The 12,769-nt window shown below is 38.0% G+C and overlaps 1 long non-coding RNA gene across 1 annotated transcript; it reads left to right on the top strand.

Annotated features, from left to right (window-relative positions):
- The first annotated feature begins 1,682 nt into the window (after window positions 1-1,682).
- On the top strand, window positions 1,683-12,227 carry LOC132144746 (uncharacterized). Its single transcript, XR_009434396.1, has 3 exons — window positions 1,683-1,792; window positions 2,494-2,687; window positions 12,077-12,227. It is a non-coding gene; the product is annotated as an uncharacterized LOC132144746 (long non-coding RNA).
- Window positions 12,228-12,769: the final 542 nt, after the last annotated feature.

The raw sequence follows: 12,769 nt of genomic DNA, 5'->3' as shown, positions 1-12,769 counted from the left end.
TAGTCTGCTGACCATCCTCCCTCTGAGTTTATTAGTGCTGCTGGCTATCTCTTGAACTGAACTGGACTTCCTCCCTTCCTTAAATTAATATGCTTTGTTTGAGATTAATTTTTATTGTGTATGATCCAAAGACAAAACCTGATCAAAACTCACTTTGTGACTACAATGTTGTGTTATTTTATCTAAAACAGTGTTCACAGTATCATATATTAGTGTAAATGCCAAAAGTACACCACAAGATGTTTATTGTACTGTTTCAGATGTGACGTATAACACTGCAGATTGTACTGTACTGTAAATTCATGATGAATATCAGTCAGTAACAGTTTTGAATTATGCACATGCTAAATTCATCAAAATATTAAATAACCAATAATAGCAATATTTATATTTTTAATAATAATAAAAATTCTAGAAAAAAAAATATTTGTAGACATTCTGATATGATGCGATTAATACATTGGTGTATATGGTAATAAAGCTTGTGCCTTGTGGACAGAGGCGCCGTGATCTGGTAACTCCCATTACTTTCCTGCAGAGACCTATACTTGGGACAGAGAGCCGCGGTACCGCCTCTAACACAGAGGGGGCGCTACACTCTACGACACAGGACAGACAGAGAGATCTGTAAAATGTGTATCTAGTCTATGGTATCTACTCATTCTTTTACAAAACGGGGGTTGAGGTGCTCTTTCTTTACCTGCTTCGTATGCCTGTGATATAGTTAACATACCTTATACATGGCCCGCCTTCAAAATAAAATTCTAATTATTCAAAACATTGCCATTTTATGTGTCATCATGTTCTTTACAAATGAAGAAATAATTTTTGTTACACTTAACAGTATACAATGATTTCAACTGTTTCTAAAAGTTGTTACTTTTACACTCTTCTTCATGCTTTGAGTGTGTTGTAAAAACCCTGCTGAAATCTTAAAATGGTTGTCTGGTTTTAGCTGTTCTTCCATCATATTCAGAGCTGGTTTAAGCTGATCACGGTGGTCTCCCAGACTGACCAAGCTGTGTTAAGATGGCCTTAGCTGGTTATTCAGCTGCTCTCCCCAGCTGAGCAGCTAAGACCAGCCTGACCAACTAAATATGTGGTCAAAACCCCTCTAATGACCCCCATTCTCTGCCATTATAAAGCTTGAAAGAGCCAGAACATTTTTTTTATTACTCTGATTGTATTTTTCTGAAAGAAGAAAGTCATATACACATAGGATGTCTTGAGGATGAATTTTTTTTTTTAATAGGGAATAATGTAATAAGGAATAAACAATTGCTGGAAATAAAATAGGCATTCATATTTTTTATATACTTTATATATAGTATATACAAACAACAGGCTATATATATATATATATATATATATATATATATATATATATATGAACTATATAGTAGTTCATTTTAAACATTTTGTTCTCCAAGCATTTTTTCTATCCTTTTTGTGTTTGTGTCCCTCTTTTGGAGAGAGTATACATAATTTATTATGCTGTGCAAATATGATTTGCATTAAGACAAACCAAATCCAATTGTTTGAATATTATTCAGAATATGAAAGCAGGTAAACTAATCATTGACAAATTATGTATAAACTCAGCAGCCCTAAAGACTGCCAAGCCTCTGAGGGAATATCCGGGGCACATTCCTTCAGTCTGTACACAAACACATGTGTGATCAGGACAGTAGTGACAGGAGGCGGAGCTCCTATCTTCTGGAATATATTCAGAAGTACCATGACATAACTGAGGACTTAGACTGGAAATTAATTGTTCAAATTGGGAATTCAGGTGAGTTACTGAGACAACCATAATAAATCTTATAATGAATTTAAATCTGTGTTGAGAATGACAGGTAATTTTTGTTCTGTTTGCAATACTGACAAAGCCATAATTAATAGTTGTACTCAATATGCATTTGTCTCTTAAATACATACACAGTCTGATTCATATGTCATAAAGCGTGTGGTTTATAGAAGGTCTGTTTATGGTTGTACCAAACAAACAACAGGCTGCAAGACATATTACATAGAACATCATATTTTAAATTGATGATCACTGTAGCTTCGCCCACATCAGCACTGTCAAATACTTTTTTCTTTTCCCAAAAGTCTAACCATTATCTGTTGAGTTTGCTGTGCCGAGTGTGTAATGATTAACTGAGGTGACATCTCTCCTGCAGCCCAAACCCTGTCCTCAGTGGATCAGCGAAAGCCTTTGTGTTTGCTGTGAAATGATGTCCACCCACACCGCTCTGCACCACTTCTAATCTTTCCTTCAGCTTTCACAGCCCTCTCCAGAGCACAGCAGCAAAATATCTGTAACATTTGTCAGCACAGCCGTGTCAAAATACGACCCTTGTCTTCTCACCAAGTCTTAACTCAGTGTTTATGTTGCTGAGAGGCTGTAAATTCATAGACTGACAGTAAATTTAGCACAGAGTTCTTGGCTCCATTTGGTATCCCATCAGCTCTCTCTCTCTCCATCCTCAGGGGTGTGTTGTGGCAATCTGGAGGAGCAGAAGGGGCTGATGAAGATGGTTCTTAGTATGGTGTTAGTAGGGCATGTGAACTTCCTGCTGGGTGCTTTGGTCCATGGTGTGGTGCTGAGACCCTTCAGCCTCCAGCGGGGACCGGCCATGGAAAGCACTATTTTGAACGTCATCACCCTGGCAACAGGCCTAGGGGTGAGGCACAACATATTCATGTAAAGTGGGCAATTAGCTGATCAACCCGAGGAATATTTGAAGAGTTCAGATGTAAAAGCCTCTAAGTGCTGTTTTAAATTTTCTTCTAAAATGAGCATTTTTATCCGGCTCCTATGTGTTTTCAGTAATTTGACATATATGGCGAGGAATAGGTTCTTTTCATTGCCAATAAAGTGAAAATTTCAAATGGCACTTAGGATTTTGCTTCTGAACTCTTCATTTTGTCTTATGCATACTGCAAGATTTATTTTACATAACAGAGTAACCACAGCTGTAGTTCGTCTACATTGAACATTTTCTACTAATGTTTGACAACCAGAAGGTGTCCAAATGCTTTTTATCATTTAAAACCCTCACTGTAAAAAATAATCTGTAAAATTTACGGTAAAAACAAAACAAACAAACAACAACAAAAAAACCCCACCCAAAATGGGCAGCTGTGGTTGCCAGATTTTAACTGTGAAAAAATATGGAAGCAGATTTAACATAAATTTACATTTACAAACCATATTTCAATAACTAATGTAATGTTAAAATACCAGCCTATTGAAATACTGAAATATGTTTAATACCTTTGTAATACATCGATAACCACCAAAAGCAGGCGAGGATGAGAAAGTCACATGATGAGCCAAAGCTCATCACAAACAGTTTTTCCACAAGCTGAGAAAGAAAATACTAACATACAGAAAGGTTCACAGTGTCATTCAGTCAAATACTAAACAGCATCATGACAGAACACAGGATACTGAAATAATGCAATAAACATTTATTTAACAACATTAGATGTAACATACAACCAATAATGTAAGAAAAAAGTAAGAAGAAGAAAAAAAAACATCAAATGTGAAATGTAACCTCGGAAATTCTGGGAATGTCAATTTAAGTTTTTTTCACTGTTAATTATACATTATTTTTCCACTTCCAAAAAATATATTTTACCATAAAATTACATTGAATATCAATTACAGTTTTTCACCATGTATAGTACAGGAACTCACAGTTAACAGTTTTTCATGACTATTACTTTTTTTGTGTGAAATATTACTTGAAATATTGTTCTTTAAGAATTTCAGTTTTCATTTTTATTTCATGTTTTTGTGTGTGTGTGTGTGTGTGTGTGTGTGTGTGTGTGTGTTTTTGTTTTTGTTTTTTTAGCAATGGCATTAATCCATTTTGAAATGAACATTTACAAATTAATGCTATTTTATTAACATGTGCATTCAAATATTTTTGGGCCAAGAATAAACCTGAAAAAAAAGTACTGTTATGTTTATCCATGGGGTGTCATTATTGGGATATTGACTATTGTTCTGTCCAAAATCTTTTAATACTATACAGCTACTACTACTATTATATGTTTTTATTATTAAATGTTTTAAAAGTAATGAGAGTTTCAATATAACTCTGGACAAATTATGATTTACAGTAGAAAATTTGAGGGGAAAATGCTCTGAAAATAATTTTGTATTTCATGAAATTCAGCCCTTTTTTCATAAACATCATGTTCTAATAGCACACACCTGTGCTTTAGATAAAAGCTGGATTTGTATTAAATGCAAATTTCATCTTATATGCTGGTCCACCTTGGTTGCTCCAATACCTGAGGAACTTCAAAAGGTTTCTTTCAAGAATCAAAGAGAACAAGCCCATGAAAGTGCTGTCATTGATTTATGTGTTTGTGCGTTTTCTGTCAGTTTTCTCCGTACGTTTTTTCTCTCTCTTGCGTCTTTCTGCCTCAGTGGCACACACCTGCTTCCTCTCTCATCCATCAGAACTTGTGTCGAGCTCACTAGCGTTTGATCACTGGCTTGTCAGAGAGCTTGCAAGTGGCTTCGCAGCTCAGGATTGACAAAACCCCTGTGATACAGAGAAGCCTGCGAGGACAAATCCTTCGCCTGGCACTTGAGTTGATTGTTCTTTGCTAATATTGCTAAAACAATTCTCTTTTATTGTAGACCTGGTCACTGTTTGTGTCAAGTGTTGTTGCTGTTCAAGTGGCTGCAGCTTCAGTCATTGGACTGATGGTGTCCTTGGTAAAGACCATCATTCTTGGAGACAAGAGACTACTCACTTAATGCGGCTATAGAATAAAATAATAGACTATTGAATAAAATACTGTATGACTATTGAAAAAAAAATTATATATATATATGCAGGCTATATTTCAAATAAGCTTCTGGTTCACTGGTAATTGTTTATAAATGATTTAATGCAGGAATCTTTAACAAGGGGTCTGCAGTAGAACTAATTAACCTCAGTCAAGCTTATATTAAACAAAAATACAATAATACAAACTTCAAACAAAAGCTAAAGTTCAGCTAAATGTCTAATTGTTCCTATCACATTAAAATGTATTAAGCAACAATGTGAATAAATAATAAACATTTTCAAAGCTGTGCAAACTGCCATGTAAACATCATAAAAGTGTATGCAAATAAATTGATATGTTATTTCACACACTATTTATCGCTATATTTAAATGAGGGCTTAAAAACATAAATTTTTCACCAATATGTAGCAAAAGACCTTAGTCAAGGAAATTTATAGGTTGAATTTATCATCAAAAAAAAGTTTTTTTCAATGTGCAGGTGATTCTCAATAAATTAGAATGTCGTGGAAAAGTTCATTTATTTCAGTAATTCAACTCAAATTGTGAAACTCGTGTATGAAATAAATTCAGTGCACACAGACTGAAATAGTTGAAAAAATGAAAGTCTTTAGTTCTTTTAACTGTGATGATTATTTTATGGGGTTTTTGCCTACTGAAAGTTTCTTTGGAAAGTTATTTTGTCAGTTGAACAATTGCTATGTTGGTAAATTATTGTAAAAAAAATCCATTAAACGCACTACTTCTGCCCCCCCATAGCGTTGTTTGATTCTTGTCAAAAATTAAATATGGCACTATACCCTGAATAAGGTCTATATCAGTGTTAGTGTTATATTAGTGTAATAAGGTGTTGTCAGCCTAAAAAAAGGTTCAAGACCCTTAATTTAATGCGCTGTGGTTTGGTATGAGAGTGTGATTATAAACTGTGACTAAATATCGAAACTTCAATATTAACATTTTTAATGGCTAAATTGGGGTTTATTGGAATTGCCAGAGCTGTCAGTATTAAACTGGAGCTTTTCTGATGCAATATTCTTCCACTAGATTTCATCATATTGTGCTCATTAACTTAAAATAAAAAATGGGCACATTTGTATAAAATAAAATTTTCTTCTGTCATAATCCCGGTTTTTATTCAAGCTGTTCAAAGAGCACATTGAATCAGTTACCCCACTATTATGACATTATGTAAATTATGGAAGTAATTATGGAAAACTGTAAATAAACCCATTTCAGTGGCACTGTAAGCTTTTGCTTTTGGATGATGCTGAATCCACACCAGATATCAATGTGATAAATGATGTTTTTATTAACAAGATTCGGGAGGAGCGCGTCAGATACTTAGCCTAATCAACACAGGTGGACAATAATCAAGTAATCAATCCCATAGTATAAATATCGCTGACTTACCTCTATCCATTGATGGTTTATCAGCATGCTGGTTCGCTTCGTCTGTCACCTTATCACAGACCCAATTTTCCTACCAACGAAGAGAGCTAAACCGGGGATTTATCCAATGGCGCAAAAAGTGGGTATGAGCCATATGCGGGAGAAGGGTATTCCTGCACAACCGGAGGCTGCAGTTTCAGGACCGCAACTCTTGGACCGCAGCTTTAGGACCCTAGTTTTTTTTGACAGTGCCACCTACCATACTGTATCAACACTAATTAAAGATGGTCAACGTGGACCGCAATCAGATGGTGAGTACCGATATTTAATTAAGTTTTATTTTATAACGATTAAACGGTGCAAAGTTTACATAGTGAGAACTGCTAACTATGAATTAATAATTAATTCCCACCAAATTAAGAATTTGTGAGCTAGTTTTATTAATTACTACGACGTTAATTTATGGCCATGATTTCATAAATCCTTATTGAGTTTTAATGACGAAGTATTATAAGTGAATCTAGCCTGCACATTAATTAAACTTATCAGATGACAAGAGCATGGTTGATGTAAGGTTTGTAAAATTTACCTGCAGCTTAATGTATTAGTGTGAATACTGGCTTAATAGTCGTTGTTTTACCATATTTATGTATAAAATATCTTTCATAATTAAACAGCACTGACTGCCTAGTTGCTGTATGTGTTAACCTGTTGTTTGGCAATTTTAATAGCTTGTTACAATTTGGCCTAATCCACATACAGTCCATTGATATCATGTGTTAGTTTCTGTCATGTTCTGCATGGCCAATATGAAGTGATTTTATGGATTTGGTTAGGCTCATTGTAAGACAGATGATTAAAAAAGGCACTATGGATATTTTCATGATCTCAAAATATTCTAACAAGTAGGCTCTCTTTTTCAAGATACATATAACAATCCAAAAAGGGAGATCCCTGCCCGAATTGAAGAGATGCACCACATGCTGCAAGGACTTTTTAATTAACCTCTGTTGCATTTTGAATCAAAAATCACGTTTCAAAACAAATACTACTGAGATTAATAGATTGATGCTATATACAAAATATCGTGACCGCAAACTAAACCAACAGGGTACTAGAACTGCGGCCCTGAAACTGCAGCCATCGCTATATCGTGCAGTACGGTAGGTGGCGCTGTCACGAAATCTATACATTGCAGCTAAAACAAATTTTCCCTCTGATGGCAAGACGTACCCATCCAATACCGCAAATTAAGCTTTTGCCGAACACCAACGGGTGCTTCGCAGATAAAACAATCTCAATTTTCCGTCTGATGGCCGGAGAGACTACCCATCCGGTGTCGCAAAAAAAAAAAAAAAAAAAAAACACCGGATGCCGGCCATAGCCTCCCGGCCAGATAACCTTACCTTTTCTATCCTATGGCCGGCGAGGCTTCTCTCTTCTATGCCAGGAGCTCGAGTTCCCATCGTATGCTGACGAGAGCCTCCCAGCTAGACAACCTGACCTTTTCCATCCTTTGGCCAGCAAGGCTTACCCGTTCAATGCGAGTGCTCCCATCGGACGCTGGCGAGAGCCTCCTGGCCAGACAACCACTACCATTCCACGTGGTCTAGGTCGCAAAACCCAATAAGCAAGCCGTCCGATGCCGCAAACAGACAATAAACCATCCTTCCTTCCTATGGTCGACAAGGCTTACCCGTCTCATGCCGTGAGTAACAAACTCCCATAAGACGTCGACAAGAGCCTCACAACCCCACAAACTCACCTTTTCCATCCTACGGCCTGCGAGGCTTACCCAGTTGTTTCCGGGAACAGGAAGTCCCCGTTGAATGTTGGCAAGAGCCTCCTGGCCACTTAATGTTACCTTTTCTGTCTCACATCTGGATAGGCTTACCCGTTCGATGCGTGTTCTCCCTTCGGACACTGGCAAAAACCTCCCGGTTAGACAACCATACCTTTTCCTTTCTTATGCTCAGCGAGGCTTACCCGTTCGATGCGTGTGCTCCCTTCGGACGCCGGCGAGAGCCTCCTGGACAGACAACCTTTACCTTTCCACTATACGGTCGGCGAGACTTAACCCGCTCGATGCGTGTGCTCCCTTCGGACGTTGGTAAGAGTCTCTCGGCCACACAACTTACCTTTCCATTTGACGGTAGGCGAGGCTTAACCGTCCGACGCTACGAGTCTCGACCTCTCGTCAAATCCTGCAAAATAAAAAAAAACCCTCAGCTATCCTCACATCTTTTAACCCTGCCTGGCGAGGCTTACCCGTTCGATGTTTTGAGTTTAATACCCCATCGGATGCCGCGAGAGTCCTCCCAGTCGGGTTTTCCTTTCCACTTTCCCCGTCCGACGAGGCTTACCCGTCTGATGCGTGCGCTCCCTTCAGACGTCTGGTTAGAGTTCTCCCGGTCGGGTCTATGCTTGCTGGCCGCAAGCAAGTCTCATCCATCCGATGCCTTGAGTCGGGATCTCTCTTCAGATGTCGCCAGAGTCCTCCTTGTCGGCCAGCCCAAAGCTTTTTATCTGCCAAACCGAGAGGACCCAGATGTCTCAATCTCCTGTTGGAGGCTTCATGGGCCCTCTCGGTCAGCATTAGGCCCTTCGCCCACTGAATAGCAGGGGCTATCAGCCAGTAGGGCCAGTACGCCGACACGCAGAGGTGGGTAGTAACGAGTTACATTTACTTCGTTACATTTACTTGAGTAATTTTTTGGGGTAACTAATACTTTTCGGAGTATATTTAAAGATGGATACTCTTACTTGAGTAATTTTTTGGGGAAAAATCTGTACTTTTACTTCGTTACTATGGGCGACGCTCCTCTCGTTACTTTATCTTAATGCAATAAATGTTATGAATGCTTCAGTTTATTCCAAACGCGCCGTCTACTTTTCTCTGGGCAATGAGCGATGCCCATTCGTGAACGATTCATTCTTTTGAGTCAATTCTGTTCAAAGGCTTGATCAAACCAATTGGCAAACGAGTGAATTGGTTCAGGAATCAGTTTGAATGAGTCGTTCAGTTCCCTGCCGCACGCGCTGAGCATCTGAAGCGGTTCACTCAGAGTTGTAACGTTTAAGATCATCAACAGCGTTGAAAACGTGGCTATGGAACTGCACTGAAATGAAAGCAAATCTGCAAAGGCTATTATTTGCTAGCGATGGAGATCCTTATTAGATGAACACCGCGTGTGCTGTCTACTGTTTAACAGGTAATAACTTGGGCTACATTCGATTACAGTACACGATACCACTGTGACATTAGTTTGTTGTACGTGTGTGGCTTATAACAGAGGGGAGTCAAGTTGAATGCAGCTTCCAAAAGACAAAACATAGCCGATTAAGATTTTATTAATTTTAATACATATCATCAGCTGCTAAATTCAGATCTGTGATTGCTTGCTGGCGCTGAGCCAGAGATAGATGCGTTTATACAGCGCTGCACATTATAACAAATCACACATGATTATTTTGAGCTTATTAAAGCATTGGCCAATCAGAGGTGTTCAGATGAGTCATCGCTAGAATGCCGGTGCTTCCTTCACTCGCTCGCTGACTGAATACCTCTTTCTGGCGAATTCTGGTGAAAGTGCAGATGTGTGTACGAATCTGTAAATAAGATATTGATTTCACAGTGTTAACAGTTTCAGTGATTTAATGGGTTCAATTAAATCTCAGTGAGTTTCTGAGAGTGATTGAAATCTAGACTGTCAGTGAAAATGATCTTTAATAATGTAAATGTTATTTGCTCTCTTTCTGAACAATGAAAGATTAGTAGCAATATTTATATCACATTAACTTTCAATGTTAAATTCACATTTAATATAAAGTCAGTCGTATTAAAAATATGTTATGGCATGATACCTATATCTGTTACTTAAGTAAACAGACAGGGTTTTATAATAAATTACATAAATTGGAGTAAAGGCTGATGAAATATATACATTTTATCTATATATCTAAATAAAAATAGGCTCAGTATATATGACCAAAAGTAACTAGTAACTAACTACTTGAATAGATTTTTTATCCGATACTCTTTTACTCTTACTCAAGTAACTATTCAAGACTAGTACTTTTACTTTTACTTGAGTAAATATTTCTAGAAGTACTTTTACTTTTACTTGAGTACAGTTTTTGGGTACTCTACCCACCTCTGCCGACACATGACCTATTCCGGTCGAGGCAACTCTGGTCCTCCCGGTCGGGCACCACAACCATGCTGCTCCTCCTCATCGGCCGACCGGGCGCCAACAACCACGTAGTTCAATACCTACAGCTGGTAGGGCCTACTCTTCCAACACCTAAGTCGCTCCCACCAGAGTACGTAGGCCCTTCCGGTCTGCCAACGAGACGACTTCTCAGAAAATCAAAATCAGCCCCCGCCAGTACTCTATGCTATTTGGGGGGGTTGGGGGGCGTTCTTTAAACTGGCGGCTGTCCTCTTGTAAATTTGCTTTTTGGGGGGTACGCTAGGGTCGGGCCATTCCCGAGCTCGGAGCCCTTCCCCGGACAGAACGCCAAATATGCATAACATACCTCAGCTAATTATATGTAAGCGTGAACTAGTGAAACATAAATAAAATAAAATACGTTATGATGTGTAGATAGGTGAGTATAATGTTCAGTATTGTTGTTGTACAGATTGTTGTTAATTTTGTAAATGCTGATGTAATGCTATAGTGTAGCACTGGATGGTGATAAAAATCTAGTACTTATATATATAATTTTTATGTTTGCTCATTATGTCAAAATGTTTTAAATATTAAAAAATGACAATAAAAATGTATCTGGAAACAATATCTAAAAGTACAATACAATAGTTCAAGATGTAACACTTTACAATAAGGTAACATTACTGTTATTAGTACATTCGTTAATGCATTACATTAACATTACTAGCAATGAGTAATACATCTGTTATTCATTTGTTCTTTTTTAACATTAGTTCATAAAAATACAACTAAATAATACAAAATAAAAATAAATTATAATAAAACACAGTAGTTATAATTTCTGCTTACCTATATCAATTAATGATGACTTCAGCTTCTGAGAACCCAGGAAATGTATATTACTAAGTTAACATTAACTAGGATTAAGAAATGCTTCTGATGTATTTTTCATTGTTAGTTTATGTAAACCAATGTAGTTAGGAACCTTTTTGTAGTGTTACCAGGATGTAGGCCTAGGCTACAATGTATTTCTATACCTTTTTTCATATATACCCCTGGCATATTTGGTTATACTCTTCTACGAAACAAAACAAAAAGGTATAATGAAGGCCACAGCAAGGTTGAGAAGCAAAATTGTTTCTGGAACAAACTGTAAACAGCAAAAAAGTGCACTGGTCACGATCACCTACAGTATGCAGTACCTACAGTACTCAGTAAATGCAATAAATGAAGGCTCTCTATATTTCTCTCTCTCTCTCTCTCTTTCTCAGAGCACCACGATAGTCCTGTGGGTCCCTCTGATACTAATGAGTGCAGTGGAGATGTTGTTCTCATGCTGCTTATTTAAGGTCTCCTTCTCCATCTCCTACCTCGGTCTTCCCTGGTGTCTTCGCAAACAACATTTACGAGATGAGAGCAGATCGGTATGTCCTGGATGGCTCAAGACACACAAAGCAGCTAAGATTTGCACTGATAAAAATAATCAGCGCTTTGGCGTAGGTGGACTCATCCTGTGAGTCTTCAGTTGTACATCTGACAACTCATGCGGCCTTCCTAATAGATGCTTGAGAGAGTACTAACTAACACGTGTGGACTGACTCACGGTGCCCTGTGTGTGTGAGAGAGGGTGTGTTCGGTGACTCATACTGCAGTCATACTGTACTCTAAAGCTGCATCATTGCGTTCCATTTCAGATGAAAACCCCGAGATCAGCCGAGCCCCGCTACTCACCCCAGTCCCGTCGTTGCCAAGGAGATGAGGAACGGAAGCTGTCCATTATTAGACCCACAGAGCGGCACAGGCCACCGCTCTGCTCCGTGTCCTCCTGTCAATACCACCAGCACCCCTCTGCATCCGCATTCAACGGCGCAGTGCTGGAAAGGTCCAGTATCTAGATCTGATTATGAACCGGACGGTGGCTCTGGCATCATTCATGGATCAAGCCCATTTTAAACCCTTTTGAAGAAATGTTGCATTTGTGCTTGGACAGGTTGGATCTGTTTTGTCACTCATGTAGCCGTCACTTTGTGTTATTACAATAAACAGCCTATTTATAAACTTTTATACTGTCTAGAGAAAGTGTGCTTGTGTCAGGTTTTAAATACATTGGCTGCAAAATTTCCACAAAATCTGAAAACAATTTAGGCTAATAATGTATGTTTATTAAACCGTATCATTAGCAAATATCGTAGCTTACTATAAAACACTATAAATCTATCAACTTCAAGACTTTCAAACAATGTGAAGCCAACATTGCCTTTCTACTTTAAAATGAGTTAATATGAATTTCTACGAATTTCACTTAATTTTAATAAGCATTTTAATTTCTTTATATTCATATCCTGGTTGTTACCTTCAATTTAGAAGGTACGCTCGATCTCGGTTGC

The sequence above is a fragment of the Carassius carassius genome, chromosome 8, assembly GCF_963082965.1.
Source record: "Carassius carassius chromosome 8, fCarCar2.1, whole genome shotgun sequence".
NCBI classification, from domain to species: Eukaryota; Metazoa; Chordata; class Actinopteri; order Cypriniformes; family Cyprinidae; genus Carassius; species Carassius carassius.
This window is presented reverse-complemented; position numbering and strand designations above follow the sequence as displayed.